The sequence below is a fragment of the Phocoena phocoena genome, chromosome 2, assembly GCF_963924675.1.
Source record: "Phocoena phocoena chromosome 2, mPhoPho1.1, whole genome shotgun sequence".
NCBI lineage: Eukaryota > Metazoa > Chordata > Mammalia > Artiodactyla > Phocoenidae > Phocoena > Phocoena phocoena.
The window spans coordinates 111366340-111384911 of NC_089220.1; the positions used below are offsets into that span (position 1 = coordinate 111366340).

Genomic DNA, 18572 nt, shown 5'->3' on the forward strand with positions numbered 1-18572 from the left:
AGGGCCATGGGAAGCATTTGCTTTTTGTGGTAGATTGATTGCAAAAATATCCTCAGTTCTTCAACCTGTCCTGTATCCATGCCTGTTGTTATGTGACTTTGTGGCTCCTCCTACCAGGAGGTGGACCCCGCTTCCCCAGCCTTGAATCTGGGTGGGCTATGTGACTTGCTTTGGCCATGAGAATGAGGCAGAAGAGACAAAGCACCAGTTATGACCCTAGGCCTCCAGGTAAACACGGTCAGAAGTCTGGGCTCCCACATGCTGGTCTCACTGCCAATAACCAATGAGGATACTAGGGCAAGACACTTCACCTCCTGGGTTTCCATTTCCTCATCCATGAAATAAAGAGATCCAACCAGGATAATCCTAAAGAGACTTCTAGGTCTTTATCATTTCATGTTCATGAAAACTATGAATATATGTATATTATATATAGCTGCCCTCACCCAACTAGACTACTGAATTAAAATTTTGCCAGCCATTGTGGAAAATGGAAGTATTCTACACATGCAACAGATAATCGAGACATTGTGTCCACACAGTCTTAGCAATCATTAATAAAATCTTGAACCATCTTTGGAAATAGTCACTAAAAAAAGCAACTAGTATTTGCCAGGTGATTTCGTGTACCCTCGTCTCATTGAATTCTCACAACTCTGTAAGATTAAGATAGATAATCTCTCTTTACATTGGGGGAAACAATCCCCAAATTAATTCAGTTACCTTCAGGTACTTGGGTGTGAAGACAACCTACTAAAACACTTGTAAAGGTGGTAAATTTTAAATCCCTTAATCCTCTTCCTTCAGAGTTTATGCCAAGGGGAAGGTCCACAGTCAGGGATTTCCTTATAACTTCTGTTTCTTTGGGAAGTTCTCCCAGCTAGAGCCTGTCATAGCCAGATGGCCAGGGACCCACAATTCACAGAATAACATTCGCATTTAAATTGTAAATGTCATATACCAATAAGTTCATATCTCTCTTTACAAAGTACACTTACAGCTTTAAACTGTGGCCCTTTAATGAACATCAGTACTGATAGTGCACTGTAATTCATATTCTCATAAGTAGCTAGTAAATAAAACGTAAAGAATTGCATGTTTTGCCTTTTTATAAAGGTCACATTTGTTACATATAAACACTTAAAATATGCTATAATTTTTGTAACCCTAATTTGAAATTTCTTTATGTTGATATAGACTTGATAAAAGGAAGAAATGTGCTGTCTACTAAGAGAAACAGTTTCCACCTTCATCTGAGCCCTTTAGGGTATGGAGAACACTGCTCTTATAGGATGGCTGGTTTCATATTAGCTCTTTATAGAGAAGAACAGAATACACCTAGTTTTTTTCCAGTGCCTAAGTAGGCAATTGCTCTAGAAGGATGGTGGTCTACACATACTCCAATCCAATTCTCCCCCCACTGCCCAAATCACACAGTGAACCTATTGACTCACCAATTCAAAGAAGCATTTAACAAAAACAAAAACAAAACTTCAGATGTAGATGTCTGCTTCTAGCTATGGCAGAGGAGCTGGTATCAGAGTTATTCTCCTACTGAAAACCACTATGAAAACTAGACTTGCTTAAAAGCTGGGTTTTTTTTAAATTGAAATATAGTTGATTTACAATACTGTGTTAGTTTCAGGTGTACAGCAAAGTGATTCAGTTTTATATGTATTTTTTCAGATTATTTTCATTATAGGTTATTACAAGATATTGAATATAGTTCCCTGTGCTATATAGTATATCCTTGTTGCTCATGTATTTTACGTATACGTAGTTTGTATCTGTTAATCCCATACTCCTAATTTATCCTTCCCCTGCTTTCCCCTTTGGTAACCATAAGTTTGTTTTCTATGTCTGTGAGCCTGTTCCTTTTCTTTTCTTTTTTTGGCCATGCTGTGCAGCTTGTGGGATCTTAGTTCCCCAGCCAGGGATTTAACCTGGGCCCTCAGCAGTGAAAGCGTGGAGTCCTAACCACCGGACCGCCAGGGAATTCCCATGTTTCTGTTTTGTATATAGGTTTATTTGTATTATTGTTTTAGATTCCACATGTAAGTGATATAGTATTTGTCTTTCTCTGTCTGACTTACTTCACTTAGTACGATATTCTCTAGGTCCATCCTTGTTGCTGCAAGTGGGAATATTTCATTCTTTTTTATGGCTGAGTAATGTTCCACTGTATATATATACACCTTAAGCCAATTGTCTGTTGATTGGCACTGGGTTGTTTCCATGTCTTGGCTATTGTAAACAGTGCTACTATGAACATTGGGGTGTACCTATCTTTTTGAAGTAGAGTTTTCATCTTTTCTGTATATATGCTCAGGAGTGGGATTGCTGGATCAGATGGTAACTCTATTTTTAGTTTTTAAAGAACCTCCATATTGTTTTCCATAGTGGCTGCACCAATTTACATTCCCACCAATGGTGTAGGAGGGTTCCCTTTTCCCCACACCCTCTCCAGCATTTATTATTTGTAGATTTTTGATGATGCCCATTCTGACTGGTGCGGGATGATATACCTCATTGTGGTTTTGATTTGCATTTCTCTAATAATTAGCAATATTGAGTGTTTTTTCTTGTGACTGTTGGCCATCTGTATGTCTTCTTTGGAGAAATGTCTGTTTAGGTCTTCTACCCATTTTTTTAATTGGGTTGTTTTGTTTTTTTGATATTGAGTTGCATGAACTGTTTGTATATTTTGTATATTAACTCCTTGTTGGTTACATTGTGTGCAAATATTTTCTCCCACTCCGTAGGCTGTCTTTTCATTTTGTTGATGGTTTCATTTGCTGGGCAAAAGCTTTCAAGTTTGATTAGGTCCCATTTGTTTATTTTTGCTTTTTATTTATTTTGCCTCAGGAGACTGATCTAAGAAAATATTGCTACAATTAATGTCTAAGAATGTTTTGCCTATATTCTCTTCTAGGAGTTTTATGGTGTCATGTCTTATATTTAGGTCTTTCAACCGTTTTGAGTTCATTTTTGTATATGGTGTGAGGGAGTGTTCTAATTTCATTGATTTACATGTAGCTGTCCAGCTTTCCCAACACCGCTTGTTAAAGAGACTGTCCTTTCTCCATTGTATATTCTTGCCTTCTTTGTTGTAGATTAATTGACCATAGTGTGTGGGCTTATTTCTGGGCTCTCTATTCTGTTCCATTGATCTATATGTCTGTTTTTGTGCCAGTACCATGCTGTTTTGATAACTGCAGCTTTGTAGTATTGTCAGAAGTCTGAAAGGGTTACGCCCCCAGTTTTTTTCCTCAGGATTGCTTTGGCAATTCTGGGTCTTTTGTGCTTCCATATAAATGTTAGAATTATTTGTTCTAGTACTGTGAAAAATGTCATGGGTATTTTGATGGGGATCACATTAAATCTGTAGATTGCCTTGGGTAGTATGGCCATTTTTTTTTTTTTTTTTTGCTGTACGCATGTCTCTCACTGTTGTGGCCTCTCCCGTTGCGGAGCACAGGCTCCGGACGCGCAGGCTCAGCGGCCATGGCTCACGGGCCCAGCTGCTCCACAGCATGTGGGATCTTCCCAGACCGGGGCACGAACCCATGTCCCCTGCATTGGCAGGTGGACTCTCAACCACTGCACCACCAGGGAAGCCCTGTATGGCCATTTTTAACAATATTAATTCTTCCAATCCAAGAGCATGGGATACCTTTCCATTTCTTTGAATCACCTTCAGTTTCCTTTAATAATGTTTTATAGTTTTCAGTGTAAAGGTCTTTCACCTCTTTGGTTAAATTCCTAGGTATTTTTTTAATGCGATTTTAAATGGGATTTTAAAAATCTTTCTCTTTCTGATATTTCATTGTAAGTATAAAGAAATGCAACAGATTTCTGTATATTAATCTTATATCCTGCTACCTTGAGGAATTTGTTTATTAGTTCTAATAATTTTTGTGTGGAGTGTTTTAGGACTCTGTATATCAAGTATCATGTCATCTGCAAATAGTGACAGTTTACCTCTTTCCTTCCAATTTGAATACCTTTTATTCCTTTTTCTTGTCTGATTGTAAAACGATTTTTTTTGTTTTTTTTGTTTTTTTGTTTTATCTTTTGAAGGCATTCGAGAGTAAGCAAGATAGCTAGGACTTGAAGGACTATTGTCCTCAAGCAGAGAGAAGTGCATTGATTGTGTTCTACATTCTTAGTGACTTTTTCCTCTCAGAGTGGTTGCCAATTCACAGTTCTGGCCACAGAGACTGAATATAAAGCAGAAGCATAGAACCTGCAGCAAGTTTACTGGGCTAAGGGAGACAAAAATTGGAGTTCAGGGCTACCTAGGTAGGTGGGATTTGAGGGGAAAAGATCCCGGAAGAGAGAGAAATACAAAGAAGTGAGCCTGAAATTCTATTTATAATCCCATCTCAACATTTGTTGACACTTAAACTGAGCTCATGAGATTCCAAGAAAATGAACATAAAGTTACCAAGGGGCTAAAGAGCTAAGCAGAGATTTTGGCAGTCTCACATTTATGAGGAGACACATGTAGGAGTTTAAAGTTCACCAACTGAGACCCATGAACAGGTACTGCTCTAGAGGTAAATGCACACTGGACATAGACCAGCTTTAACTTGACCAAGGTGATCTGCCTTAATCTGTCTGTCTGCCAGTGTGAGGAGGGCATCCATGCAGGAAGTTGGCTTAAGGCCCAGTGTAGGAGCCAGAACAACATGGGGAGGGTATTTCATTGCAGAGCTGCCAGCACAGGGTGACAAGGGTGTCCATGGGGCAGGGGAGGGGTAGGCTGGCATAGAAAATGCATTCACAAGTGGGGGTGGCCCATCCTGGGGACTCAGAGCCCAAGAAGGGTGAGGAGGATATCCCAATGGAGAGGGGAAGGGGCCGTCTTGAGTGTAAGGTCCTGAGCAGGGTGGGGAAGGAAATCACATGGGGTTGTTGGGGAGGCCCAGAGTTGGGTTTCAGAGCCTGAGCAGTGGAAAGGTGGGCATCCATGTAGAAGGCCAGCCTGGTATAGGGTGTTGGAGCCCAAGCAGGGAGAGGAGGGTGTTCATGCAGTGGGCTTGTCCTATGTGAGAAGTCAAAACCTGAGTGGGAATTTTGCAGGAGAGAGGGGCTGGTGGTGGTGATGCAAAATTGGTTATATAACTAAGGATGAATGGAGCCACGTTTCTCACTATTAGAGAAAGGCGTTACAAACATGACTTGAATAAACCCTGTGATGTTGGATTGGAATTCAAGGTATTGGTGTGAGCTTATAGTTTTCAATAGAGATAGAAATAAATATGTGTGTGTGTGTGTGTGTGTGTGTGTGTGTGTGTGTGTGTGTGTATACGTATGTATTCTCTTGCTCTGTCTACTGAAAGGACCTGGGAGAAGGAACATCCCAACATGAATAAGCACAAGTAAGCCTGGGATATGTTCTGATGGAAAGCCAGGAGGTACTCAAAAATGATAGGACTATGTCAAAAAGACACTGATAGTAATTTGAAGGGATTCCCATTAGTAAAGTCAGGGACAATTTGAGAATCAAAAACATAATAATAGTAATGGATAATAACCATTTAATTAATCAGGAATTTCATACTGATATAAATAGGTAAACAAATTGGCGGAAAGTTTGATGAGGAGGATATTACATAGTTTAAAATTACTTCCCCCTAAATATTTATTAATTACAAACGGCAATAGAGCAACTTTAACTACATACTGTATGATTCCATTTATATGGCATTATGAAAAGGCAAAACTACAGAGATGGAGAACAGATCAGTGGTTGCCAGGTATTAGGGGCGGAGGGAGGGCTTCACTACAGTGTTTCTGGAGTAATATTTTATGGCGTGATGAAACTGTTTGCATCTCATCTATGGTAATGGTTACATGATTCTATGTATTTGTCCAAGCTTATAGAACTGTGCATCAAATAGTGGAAAAGCCTGAGAGACAACACCTTAATCAAAGTGAACACCATCAGTAATGGGACAAACTGAAGCCCTGTGATCCCTGAGGGGATGCAACGAGAAGAATGCAGCATCACTTTTGTGATATTCCCGCCAAAGATGCATAACCTGAGAACTCGTCTGGAGGTTCTAGCAGGGGAACACAGCTATACCCTTGGTGGAAGATCAGTCCTCCCCTTTCAGGGAAGTTCGTCCTCTTTGACCCAGTCAGTGTGCAGCTTTGGGAGGAAGCATGTGGAACCATGATCAAGGACGGGGACACCCACCTAGCCAGCCAGATCAGATCAACCCTGGCAATCAACAGGGTGACAGATGTCACAAGCAGATCGCTCTCATATCCTAAAGATGCATAAACTGCATCTAATCATGAAGGAGCATCTTACAAACCCCAATTGACCCACATTCAGCAGAATACCTGCCCTGTGATCTTTAAAAGTGTTCAAGTCAGGAAAGTCATGGAAACATGAGAAAGTCTTCTATAATTTTCAGCCGCAAATCATGTACATATTTTGTTAGATTCATGTCTAGGTATTTCATTTGCTTTTGAGTGGTTATAAATGGTCTTGTGTTTTTAATTTTTTTTTCACATCTTTGTTGTTAGTATATTGAAGTATGTTTGATTTTTGTGTGTTGATTTTGTAGCCTGAAACCCTGCTGAAGTGTTGTTTCTCAGACTTTCCTTGAACATACTTTAGAATTCCATCTGACCTCTCTACACTGATTTTTTAAAAAATCCCACAAGTGCCCTGAGCCCTGCGCTTCAGGCAGTCAGAGATCTGCGCTGGGCTGAGAACCCTGGAGTCTTGGCGTTTGGCTTGCTGTGCATTCGGCCACCTGAACCTCTTTCGTTAGCACTTCTAACAAAGCCAGGACCTCGGGAAATGCTGGGGAAGCCTTCCGGTCGCAGGAAGGTATAAGTCCAGTGTTTTGAAGCAAAGACTCTGGAAGAGTTGCACAAGTCTTTCCTGCTTCATTTTCCAGCACCTCATACACGGCGTCGGCCTCGCAGAAGAATATGAAATATATTCATTGTAACTGTGAGGAGAGGCATCTGAAGGCTGGTCCTGGGGAAAATTTTCCGGAGGTGGATCAAAAAAGATCTTGCTACTGAACTGCCCTGGAGCCCGAGGGGAGGGTGGCCTCACTGGAGCTGCCGGCTCTGGAGGAGCCCCACCAGCCGAAGCCGCGACAGTACTTGGGACCGCCGGCGAGTTGTTTCAACAAGTAACTTAAAGACAAAATGTAAAGACAAGGAGGTTTGTGCCTGAGATCATGTTCATGTGAAACCAGGGATGGCCACCTTGTGCCAGGAGTTGCCAGTCTGCCACCTGCTAAAGAAGAGGATGTGTCACCAATACCTGCCGTTGGAATTTCTCCCCGGGCAGAGAGTACAACTTGGAGGAGCTTCAAGATGGCGGAAGAGGGCTTCCCTGGTGGTGCAGTGGTTGAGAGTCCGCCTGCCGATGCAGGCGACACGGGTTCGTGCCCCGATCCGGGAAGATCCCACATGCCGCGGAGCGGCTAGGCCCGTGAGCCATGGCCGCTGAGCCTGCGCGTCCGGAGCCTGTGCTCCGCAACGGGAGAGGCCACAACAGTGAGAGGCCCGCGCACCGCAAAAAAAAAAAAAAAAGATGGCGGAAGAGTAAGACGCGAAGATCACCTTCCTCCCCACAACGACATCAGAAATACATCTACATGTGGAACAACTTCTACAGAACACCCACTGAACACTGGCAGAAGACCTCAGACCTCCCAAAAGGCAAGAAACTCCCCAGGTACCTGGGTAGGACAAAAGAAAAAAGAATAAACAGAGACAAAAGAATAGGGACGAGACCTGCACCAGGGGGAGGGAGCTGTGAAGGAGGAAAGGTTTCTACACACTAGAAGCCCCTTCGCGGGTGGAGAGGGTGGGTGGCGGAGGGGGGAAGCTTCGGAGCCGCAGAGGAGAGCACAGCAACAGGGGTGCAGAGGGCAAAGCGGAGAGATTCCCGCACAGAGGATTGGCGCCGACCAGCACTCACCAGCTAGAGGCTTGTCTGCTCAGCCGCCGGGGCGGGCGGGGCCTGGGAGCTGAGGCTCGGGCTTCGGAGGTCGGATCCCAAGGAGAGGGCTGGGGTTGGCGGCGTGAACACAGCCTGCAGGGGGTTAGTACACCGCGGCTAGCCGGGAAAAAGTCTGGACCTGCTGAAGAAGAGGCTGTTTCTTGCCTCTTTGCTTCCTGGTACGTGAGGAGAGGGGATTAAGAGCGCCGCTTAAAGGAGCTCCAGAGACGGGCGCGAGCCGCGGCTAAGAGCGCGGACCCCAGAGACGGACATGAGACGCTAAGGCTGCTGCTGCCGCCACCAAGAAGCCTGTGTGCGAGCACAGGTCACAGTCCACACCTCCCTTCCGGGAGCCTCTACAGCCCGTCACTGCAAGGGTCTCGTGATACAGGGACAACTTCCCCGGGAAAACGCACGGTGCACCTCAGGCTGTGCAACGTCACGCAGGCCTCTGCCGCCGCAGGCCCGCCCCGCACTCCGTACCCCTCCCTCCCGCAGCCTGAGTGAGCCGGAGCTCCCAAATCAGCGGTTCCTTTAACCCCATCCTGTATGAGAGAAGAACAGACGCCCTCTGGCATCCTACACGCAGAGGCGGGGCCAATCCAAAGCTGAATCCCAGGAGCTGTTCGAACAAAGAAGAGAAAAGGAAATCTCTCTCAGCAGCCTCAGAAGCAGCGGATTAAATCTCCACAGTCAATTGATGTACCCTGCATCTGTGGAATACCTGAATAGACAATGAATCATCCCAAATTGAGGAGGTGGACTTTGGGAGAAACGATATATATATTTTTTTCCCCTTTTTCTCTTTTTGTGAGTGTGTATGTGTATGCTTCTGTGTGTGATTTTGTCTATATAGCTTTGCTTTTACCGTTTGTCCTAGGGTTCTGGTTTTTTTTGTTGTTATTACTTTAAAAATTTTTTCATAATAATTATTTTAATAACTTTTATTTTATTTTATTCTTTCTTTTTTTTCTCCCTTTTATTCTGAGCTGTGTGGAGGACAGGCTCTTGGTGCTCCAGCCAGGCATCAGGGCTGTGCCACTGAGGTGGGAGAGCCAACTTCAGGGCACTGGTCCAAAAGAGACCTCCCAGCTCCACGTAATATCAAACGGTGAAAATCTCCCAGAGATCTCCATCACAACACCAGCACCCAGCTTCCCTCAACGACCAGCAAGCTACAGTGCAGGACATCCTATGCCAAACAACTAGCAAGACAGGAACACAATCCCATCCGTTAGCACAGAGGCTGCCTAAAGTCATAATAAGGCCACAGACACCCCAAAACACACCACCAGACGTGGACTGCCCACCAGAAAGACAAGATCCAGCCTCATCCACCAGAACACAGGCACTAGTCCCCTCCGCCAGGAAGCCTACACAACCCGCTGAACCAAACTTAGCCACTGGGGACAGACACCAAAAACAACAGAAACTACGAACCTGCAGCCTGTGAAAAGGAGACCCCAAACACAGTAAGTTAAGCAAAATGAGAAGACAGAGAAACACACAGCAGATGAAGGAGCAAGGTAAAAACCCACCAGACCTAAAAAATGAAGAGGAAATAGGCAGTCTACCTAAAAAAAATTCAGAGTAATGATAGTAAAGATGATCCAAAATCTTGGAAATAGAATGGAGAAAATACAACGTTTAAAAAGGACCTAGAAGAGCTAAAGAGCAAACAAACAATGATGAACAATGCAATAAATGAAATTTAAAATTCTATAGAAGGAATCAATAGCAGAATACCTGAGGCAGAAGAACAGATAAGTGATCTGGAAGATAAAATAGTGGAAATAACTACTGCAGAGTAGAATAAAAAAGAATGAAGAGAATTGAGGACGGTCTCAGACACCTCTGGGACAACATTAAAAGCACCAACATTCAAATTATAGGGGTCTCAGAAGAAGAGAAAAAGAAAGAGTCTGGGGCTTCCCTGGTGGCCCAGTGGTTGAGAATCTGCCTGCCAATGCAGGGGACACGGGTTCGAGCCCTGGTCTGGGAAGATCCCACATGCCACGGAGCAACTGGGCCCGTGAGCCACAAGTACTGAGCCTGTGCGTCTGGAGCCTGTGCTCCATAACAAGAGAGGCCACGATGGTGAGAGGCACATGCACCGCGATGAGGAGTGGCCCCTGCTTGCCACAACTGGAGAAAGCCCTCACACAGAAACGAAGACCCAACACAGCCATAAATAAATTAATTAATTTAAAAAAAAAAAAAGAAAGGGTCTGAGAAAATATTTGAAGAGATTATAGTTGAAAACTTCCCTAATATGGGAAAGGAAATAGTTAATCAAGTCCAGGAAGCACAGAGAGTCCCATACAGGATAAATCCAAGGAGAAACATGCCAAAACACATATTAATCAAACTATCAAAAATTAAATACAAAGAACAAATATTAAAAACAGCAAGGGAAAAACAACAAGTAACACATAAGGGAATCCTCATAAGGTTAACAGCTGATCTTTCAGCAGAAACTCTGCAAGCCAGAAGGGAGTGGCAGGGCATATTTAAAGTGATGAAAGAGAAAAACCTACAACCAAGATTGCTCTAGCCACCAAGGATCTCATTCAGATTTGACGGAGAAATTAAAAACTTTACAGACAAGGAAAGGCTAAGGGAATTCAGCAGCACGAAACCAGCTTTGCCACAAATGCTAAAGGAACTTCTCTAGGCAGGAAACACAAGAGAAGGAAAAGACCTACAATAATAAACCCAAAACAATTAAGAAAATGGTAATAGGAACATACATATTGATAATTACCTTAAATGTAAATGGATTAAATGCTCCAACAAAAAGACATAAACTGGATTATGGATACAAAAACAAGACCCATATATATGGTGTCTACAAGAGACCCACTTCAGACCTAGGGACACATACAGACTGAAAGTGAGGGGATTGAAAAAGGTATTCCATGCAAATGGAAATCAAAAGAAAGCTGGAGTAGCAATTCTCATATCAGACAAAATATACTTTAAAACAAAGACTGTTACAAGAGACAAAGAAGGACACTACATAATGATCAAGGGATCAATCCAAGAAGAAGATATAACAATTGTAAATATTTATGCACCCAACATAGGAGCACCTCAATACATAAGGCAAATACTAACAGCCATAAAAGGGGAAATTGACAGGAACACAATCATAGTAGGGGACTTTAACACCCAACTTTCACCAATGGACAGATCATCCAAAATGAAAATAAATAAGGAAACACCAGCTTTAAATGATGCATTAAACAGGATAGACTTAATGGATATTTATAGGACATTCCATCCCAAAACAAAAGAATACACATTCTTCTCAAGTGCTCATGGAACATTCTCCAGGATAGATCATATCTTGGGTCACAAATCAAGCCTTGGTAAACTTAAGAAAATTGAAATCATATCAAGTATCTTTTCCGACCACAATGCTATGAGACTAGTTATCAATTACAGGAAAAAAATCTGTAAAAAATACAAACACATGGAGGCTAAACAGCACACTACTTAATAACCAAGAGATCACTGAAGAAATCAAAGAGGAAATCAAAAAATACCTAGAACCAAATGACAGTGGAAACACAATGACCCAAAACCTATGGGATGGAGCAAAAGCAGTTCTAAGAGGGAAGTTTATAGTTATACAAGTGTACCTTAAGAAACAAGAAACATCTCAAAATAAACAACCTAACTTTACACCTAAAGCAATTAGAGAAAGAAGAACAAAAAACCCCCAAAGTTAGCAGAAGGAAAGAAATCATAAAGATCAGATCAGAAATAAATGAAAAAGAAATGAAGGAAACGATAGCAAAGATCAATAAAACTAAAAGCTGATTCTTTGAGAAGATAAACAAAATTGAGAAACCATTTGCCAGACTTATAAAGAAAATAATGGAGAACACCCAAATCAATAGAATTAGAAATGAAAAAGGAGAAGTAACAATGAACACTGCAGAAATACAAAGGATCATGAGAGATTACTACAAGCAACTCTATGCCAATAAAATGGGCAACCTGGAAGAAATGGACAAACTCTTAGAAATGCACAACCTTCCGAGACTGAACCAGGAAAAAATAGAAAATATGAACAGACCAATCACAAGCACTGAAACTGAAACTGTGATTAAAAATCTTCCAACAGGGCTTCCCTGGTGGCGCAGTGGTTGAGAGTCCGCCTGCCGATGCAGGGGACCGGGTTCATGCCCCGGTCCGGGAGGGTCCCGCATGCCGCGGAGCGGCTGGGCCCGTGAGCCATGGCCGCTGAGCCTGCGCGTCCGGAGCCTGTGCTTAGCAGCGGGAGAGGCCACGGCAGTGAGAGGCCCGCGTACCGAAAACAAAAAAACAAACAAACAAACAAACAAACAAAAAAATCTTCCAACAAACTAAAGCCCAGGACCAGATGGATTCACAGGCGAATTCTATCAAACATTTAGAGAAGCGCTAACACCCATCCTTCTCAAACTCTTCCAAAATATAGCAGAGGGAGGAACACTCTGAAATTCATTCTATGAGGCCACCATCACTCTGATACCAAAACCAGGCAAAGATGTCACAAAGAAAGAAAACTACAGACCAATATCTCTGATGAACATAGATGCAAAAATCCTCAACAAAATATTAGCAAACAGAAACCAACAGCACATTAAAGGGATCATACATTATGATCAAGTGGGGTTTATCCCAGGAATGCAAGGATTCTTCAATATATGCAAATCAATCAACGTGATACACCATATTAGCAAATTGAAGGAGAAAAACCATATGAACATCTCAAATGATGCAGAGTAAGCTTTCGACAAAATTCAACACCCATTTATGATAAAAACCCTCCAGAAAACAGGCATACAGGGAACTTTTCTCAACATAATAAAGGCCATATATGACAAACCCACAGCCAACATCGTCCTCAATGGTGAAAAACTGAAACCATTTCCACTAAGATTAGGAAGAAGACACGTTTGCCCACTCTCACCACTATTATTCAACATAGTTTTGGATATTTTAGCCACAGCAATTAGAGAAGAAAAAGAAGTAAAAGGAATCCAAATCGGAAAAGAAGAAGTAAAGCTGTCACTGTTTGCAGATGACATGATAGTATACATAGAGAATCCTAAAGATGCTACCAGAACACTACTAAAGCTAATCAATGAATTTGGTAAAGTAGCAGGATACAAAATTAATGCACAGAAATCTCTTGCATTCCTATACACTAATGATGAAAAATCTGAAAGTGAAATCAAGAAAACACTCCCATTTACCATTGCCACAAAAAGAATAAAATATCTAGGAATAAACTTACAGAAGGAGACAAAAGACCTGTATGCAGAAAATTATAAGACACTGATTAAAGAAATTAAAGATGATACAAACAGATGGAGAGATATACCATGTTCTTGGATTGGAAGAATCAACATTGTGAACATGACTCTACTACCCAAAGCAATCTACCGATTCAATGCAATCCCTATGAAACTACCACTGGCATTTTTCACAGAACTAGAACAAAAAATTTCACAATTTGTATGGAAACACAAAAGACCCTGAATAGCCAAAGCAATCTTGAGCAAGAGAAACGGAGCTGGAAGAATCTGGCTCCCTGACTTCAGACTATACTACAAAGCTACAGTAATCAAGACAGTATGGTACTGGCACAAAAACAGAAATATAGATCAATGGAACAGGATAGAAAACCCAGAGATAAACCCACGCACCTATGGTCACCTTATCTTTGATAAAGGAGGCAAGAAAATACAGGGGAGAAAAAACAGCCTCTTCAATAAGTGGTGCTGGGAAAACTGGACAGCTAATGTAAAAGAATGAAATTAGAACACTCCCTAGCACCATACACAAAAATAAACTCAAAATGGATTAAAGACCTAAATGTAAGGCCAGACACCATCAAACTCTTAGAGGAAAACATAGGCAGAACACTCTATGGCATAAATCACAGCAAGATCCCTTTTGACCCACCTCCTAGAGAAATGGAAATAAAAACAAAACTAAGCAAATGGGACCTAATAAAACTTAAAATCTTTTGCACAGCAAAGGAAACCATAAACAAGACAAAAAGACAACCCTCAGAATGGGAGAAAATATTTGCCAATGAAGCAACTGACAAAGGATAAATCTCCAAAACATATAAGCAACTCATGCAGCTCAATAACAAAAAAACAAACAACCCAATCCAAAAATGGGCAGAAGACTTAAATAGACATTGCTCCAAAGAAGATATACAGATTGCCAACAAACACATGAAAGAATGCTCAACATCATTAATCATTAGAGAAATGCAAATCAAAACTACAATGAGATATCATCTCATACTGGTCAGAATGGCCATCATCAAAAAATCTAGAAACGATAAATGCTGGAGAGGGTGTGGAGAAAAGGGAACCGTCTTGCACTGTTGGTGGGAATGTAAATTGATACAGCCACTATGGAGAACAGTATGGAGGTTCCTTAAAAAACTAAAAATAGAACTACCATATGACCCAGCAACCCCAGTACTGGGCATATACTCTGAGAATACCATAATTCAAAAAGAGCCATGTACCAAAATGTTCATTGCAGCTCTATTTACAATAGCCAGGCCATGGAAGCAGCCTAAGTGTCCATCAACAGATGAATGGATAAAGAAAATGTGGCACATATATACAATGGAATATTACTTAGCCATAAAAAGTAACGAAACTGAGTTATTTGTAGTGAGGTGGATGGACCTAGAGACTGTCATACTGAGTGAAGTAAGTCAAAAAGAGAAAAACAAATACCGTATGCTAACACATATATATGGAATCAAAAAAAAAGCAAAAATAAAAAAGAAAATGTCAGAAGAACCTAGGGGCAAGACGGTAATAAAGATGCAGACCTACTAGAGAATGGACTTGAGGATATGGGGAGGGGGAAGGGTAAGCTGGGACAAAGTGAGAGAGTAGCATGGACATATATACACTACATAACATAAAATAGATAGCTAGTGGGAAATAGCCGCACAGCACAGGGAGATCAGCTTGGTGCTTTGTGACCACCTAGAGGGGTGGGATAGTGAGGGAGATGCAAGAGGGAAGACATATGGGGACACATGTGTATGTATAACTGATTCACTTTGTTATAAAGCAGAAACTGACACACCATTGTAATGTAATTATACTCTAATAAAGATGTTAAAATTTTTTTTTAATTAAAAAAAGAAATACAGTTGGTGTACAATTTTATGTTAGTTTCAGGGGTACTACATAGCAATTTGACATCTGCATGCATTATGAAGTGATCACCACCAGAACTCTAGCAGCCTTCTGTCCTCAAAAAAGTATTACAGTATTATTGACCGTGTTCCTTATGCTGTATATATAATACATCCCCATGGCTTATTTATTTTATACACAGTGAGGTTTTTTAGATTTATTTATTTATTTTAAAATTATTGCATTTATTCATTTTTATTTATTTGGCTGCAGTTGTGGCATGCGGGATCTTTAGGTGCACCATGCAAGATCTTTCAGTTGTGGTATGTGGGATCTAGTTCCCTGACCAGGGATCAAACCCAGGCCCCCTGCATTTGGAGTGCAGAGTCTTAACCGCTGGACCACCAGGGAAGTCCTTAGATTCGTTTATTTTTAATAGCCCATGCTTTTTAGTACCACCTTCTTACCTTAGCTTTGTCGTTGTTGATGGTAATGATTTTTTGTTTGTTTTTATTGTGGTAAGAACATTTAACATGAAATCTACTCACAACAAAATTTTAAGTGTGTAATAGCGTATTGTTAATTATAGGCATGATATTGTACAGCAGATTTCTGAATTTCTCTTTATTTTTTTATCTGTTTTCTCTTTGTTGCTCAGATTGGATCATTTCTGTCCTTCTCGCTTTAGGTTCACTCCTCTGTCATCTCCACTCTTCTACTGAGCCCATCCAGTGAGTTGTTCTTGTTTTTTTATTAATTTCAGTTGTTGCTTTTTAAATTCTGAAATTTTCATTTGGTTCTTTTTATATTTCATATTTGTTTGAATTTTTGCTAAACAATTAAAAATATGTCTTCCCTGAATACCCCAGTATGCCTCTGTATCAGAGTGGAAGCTCAGCTTCCACTAAGTGATGCTGCTGTAAAAAGCAGCCCCAAACTTCAGCAACATACGACAAAGGTTTATTTTCCTTCACATTACATGTAAGTTGTTAATCACCAGTGGCTATACTCCAGCGTATGGATAGGCTGAGTCTATTTCACCTCACTCTTCATCCTGGGATCCAGGATGAAGGAGCAGACCCTAGCTAGGTCATGCCATTCCCATGGAAGAAGGAAAAGAAGAAGAGAGCAGGCAGAAATTTGCAGTGCCACTTCAAGCTTCTGTTAGACTGGCAAAGTGTCACTTCTGCTTATATTTCACTGACCAAAGGTCAGCATGATGTCAACAGAGAGGGAAAATATACTCCTTCTAGAGGAAGGCCTGTATATCACAGGGCAAGAGATGAAGGGAGGGGAGGATATATAATTCTTATCCAGAAAAGAAGGATCAAATAATTGAGAACAATAATACATCACTAAAGCATTTCCAAAGAGTAAGGACATTTCCTACTTAATCACAACCCATTGTCATCTTTAACCAAATTAACAACAATTCCTGAATATCATATAATACTCAGCCTATATTTAAAATTTTCCAATTATCCCAAAAGTATATTTAAAATTTAATTTATTCAAACCAAAATCCAATCAAGGGCCAATGTAACATGGTTACATGTCTTAAAGTCTTCTAAAATCGAGAACAGTCAGGAGACTGCATTTTTTTCATCATGGGATGTTTTTTCAAGGGACTTGGGCATTTGTCCAGCAGTATCTTCTACCTTCTGGATTTGTTTGGTTGACTCCTCATGGTGTCAATTTAACCTGTTCCTCCATCCCCAGATTTCTCATTAAATGAAAATTAGATATAAACAATCAGTTAAACTGAGGTTACATATTTTTGGAAAGAACATTCTAGTACTACTGTGTTGTTCATATTACATCACACCAGGCGGCACATATGTCTTGCTGTCTTACCATGAAGGATGATAAGATTGATCATTGTGTTAAGGTGTTGACAACCTGATTCCTCCAATGTAAATTTTTCCCTCTTGTTAATATCACACCTGTGGTGAGAGACTCATGAACTATGTGAATAGCTGGTTCCCAACCAACCTTTCATTCAAATGCTTTGGCTTCCATTGACAAACTTGCCTGAATTAATTTTTTTCAGTTGTAGTAAAATGATAATTTTTATCATTACTTTTACATTTGTCAGCTGGCAATCTTGTGTAAAGAAGGGTGTTCTTTATCATCATATCAAGTATATTTATGAGATAGCGAGATAGATAGCTATTAGATTAAAAAATAAAACTCTTAGGATCCTATACATTGACTTTTTAATCTTACTTTTAAGAAGCTAGTATTATATCATAAACACTTTTCTCTATATATTCTTCAAAATAGTTTTGATGGCTTATAATATGCATTATGGTGTTGAATGGCTATGATGAGTATTAATCTAATATACAGAATCTGTATGCTGAGCATTATAAAACAGTTTTTTTGTGTTTCCTTGACTTCCATGGCTTTGATATTTTAAAATATTACAGGGCAAGTATTTTGTAGAATATCAGTCAATTTGAGTTTGTCTGATAATTTCTCATGATTAGAGTTAGGTTATGCATCTAGAATTTCAAGAATTCTGGAATTTCTATCTGGTTCTTTAAAAAACTTTTCTCATTTCTCCATTGAGATTCCCTGTTTTTTCATCCACTGTGGCTACATTTTCCTATAGTTTCTCTATTATATTTATTATACTTGTTACAGCTAATTCCAAATCGAACATATAAGTCACTTATGGGTCATTGTATACAATATATTATAGAAAATCTAGGTTAAGTTATATTCCTCTAAAGAATATTGCATTTTGTTGTGGCAACAGTTAAATTACTTGCAGATTATCTTGATCCTTGGGGGCTTAGTTTTAGCCTTCATTAGAGAAGGCATATTCAGTTTTTCCCTTGGTCCTCAGATGTGGTCTTTGCTCCTAAGGTGTAGCTCTTCAGAAATGTCAGTGGAAAGCTCTAGCTGTTTGCCAAGCTCCTCTATTTTGGTTGGATTTAAATGCCAAACTTAAACTCCTGAGTCCTAGGCAGCTGCTAAAATCTCAGCTCAGTTCCTTAACCTCTTTTTTGCTGAGTTTCTTGAAGTCTTGTCCTCTGCATACACAACTTAGTAATCAGTCAAGGATTAAAGGGATATTTATATTAAAATTTTGGATCTCCTTCTTTTGTGACTGATTCCTTTCTGGGTCGTTCTCTCCCCTGCCCCTTCCTGCTCCCTGATTTCCAGTGCTTCTGGATCATTTCCAAAGCTCTGAATTCTGTCTCATACTAGTAAAACTGCCACTCTGGGCTTCTCTGGTGGCGCAGTGGTTGGGAGTCTGCCTGCCGATGCAGGGGACATGGGTTCATGCCCCGATCCGGGAAGATCCCACATGCCGCGGAGCGGCTGGGCCCGTGACCCATGGCCGCTGAGCCTGTGCGTCCGGAGCCTGTGCTCCGCAATGGGAGAGGCCACAGCAGTGAGAGGCCCGC

The 18572-nt window shown here is 40.8% G+C and overlaps 1 non-coding gene across 1 annotated transcript; it reads right to left on the reverse strand.

Annotated features, from left to right (window-relative positions):
* Positions 1–15494: 15494 nt before the first annotated feature.
* TRNAW-CCA (transfer RNA tryptophan (anticodon CCA)) lies at positions 15495–15567 on the reverse strand. The gene has a single exon. It is a non-coding gene; the product is annotated as a tRNA-Trp (tRNA).
* Between the last annotated feature and the right edge of the window lie 3005 nt (positions 15568–18572).